Source organism: Physella acuta, unplaced genomic scaffold (assembly GCF_028476545.2).
Source record: "Physella acuta isolate Inbredline_101_S28 unplaced genomic scaffold, ASM2847654v3 ptg001550l, whole genome shotgun sequence".
In the NCBI taxonomy this organism is placed as follows: Eukaryota; Metazoa; Mollusca; class Gastropoda; family Physidae; genus Physella; species Physella acuta.
The window spans coordinates 77,816-79,869 of NW_026733065.1; positions in this window are offsets into that span (position 1 = coordinate 77,816).

Sequence of the window (2,054 nt, forward strand, 5' to 3'; positions counted from 1 at the left end):
GGTGTGTTATGTTTGTCAGGTGTGTTCAGTGTGTCAGGTGTGTTATGTTTGTCAGGTGTGTCATGTTTGTCAGGTGTGTTTAGTGTGTCAGGTGTGTTATGTTTGTCAGGTGTGTTCAGTGTGTCAGGTGTGTTATGTTTGTCAGGTGTGTTATGTTTGTCAGGTGTGCTTAGTGTGTCAGGTATGTTAGGTGTGTTATGTTTGTTAGGTGTGTCAGGTGTGTCAGGTTGGTTAGGTGTAACAGGTGTGTCAGGTGCGTTTGGTGTCTCAGGTGTGTCAGGTTTGTCAAATGTGACAGGTGTGTTATGTGTGTTAACTGTACCAGGTGCGCCACGTGTGTTAGATGTGAAAATGTGTGTGTGTGTATGTGGTGTCAGGTGTGTCTTATGTGTGTAGATAGTATGGGTGTAATCATAACAATTGTATCTGAGGTTTATGTATCTCATATGTGTAGCTCACGTGCATGTGAGAGGTGTGTAGTTGAAGTATGTAGTTGAGGTGGGTAGTTGTGGTGTGTAGTTGACGTGTTTAATTAAAATGTGCTGTAATCATGTACACATTTCAACATAGCCTGGATTATATGTGTGTGTTGTATAATGAAGCACCATGTTTATTCACGAGTTTTACATTTGTCTACAATGAAAAAATAAAATGACGTCACATTTAAATAACATCATTCATCGCTAGCAGGGGAAACGAAGCTACAACAATGTAGTCAGAAGTAAACACACCATTGTCGTGTTTCATAACCATTTATGACATTAGGGCATTATTTACATTTATAGCGTGACTTGGTACATAACTAGAACATGATTATCTTTATATCTCGGAGTCCACTCAGCTTTAATGGGTTCCTATCTTAACTTGGAGAAGTAAAAGTCCACTATACCATACCCTTATAGGCCGATGTCAGAGAAATAGATACACAAATTCATATGCACAATGGTCCAGTTTTTTATGAAAATAATTCTTACACGTGTATTAAGAAATGGAGATTTATTCACGCCAATGGAAGCCAAGCCTTCTACAAACATACACAAAAATGCACACAAATTATTCCTTTACAAATTTTGTTCATTACACATCTTCCTGTCATTTCTTTCTCAATTTCGTCGATTGCTTCATCACAATTGCTACTACTCGCGATATTAAGCCATTTTTTTCCGCATCAAAATTTTTCGGGATACCTCTGCGGTTATCTACACATACATATTCATATACAACATTGTTTACATTTTGGCAACATGACGTAATCGTTTCATCACAATGACTACGTATACGACGGGAAACGTTGCTAGTAGCCTGCTTTGTGGGACACACTTGCCAATTTACATCGCGTTAGGTTTACCCCAGGAGAATGTGCACTATCATCATACCACTTTACTCCCCCCCACCCAATTTCTGTAGCTCAAGTAACCACTTAGCCTTTTTATTTTTGGTATGTTCCTTAAAGACAAACAGATTTTATTAACAATAACTTAAAGAATTTTTTTAAAAATCTTCCTCTGTTAGGTTTTGTATAATATTTAAGGACATCCCATTCAAATGTATTTTCTTGAACAACTTATAGGGAAAAAAATCTTCAGATTTTCTTTACATATTTAAAAACGTCCCATTCAAACATATTTTCTTCAAAAACATTTAAAAATGCCTTCTGACTTGTTTATTTTTGTATGCTGTATAAAGACATTCCACTCTAACATATTTTCTTTAATAACTTGTATACAAACACGTCCCACCACATTAGCTCAAGTATGTGCTTTGTTAAACCCACTCAATGAAAATAATCTGAGGCATGTTCTTTTAATTACACAGTCTACGAGCAGCAGGCAGGTAAATAGCCGAATTTGTAAGCCAAAAATATTTTCTATGAGCTTCTTTACAACTTATTTCAAAACTACATCTCTTGCTGACGTTGAAGATATTTTCCTGCCTGCAAAAGTGGTTTGAGGTAAATGGTCGAGCAAAAATGGGTTCAGATAAATGGTGGAGCCTAATTAAAATTCTGCGGTAAAAAAGAAAGAGCGTAACAGTTTGTTAAAGATGAAAGCGTG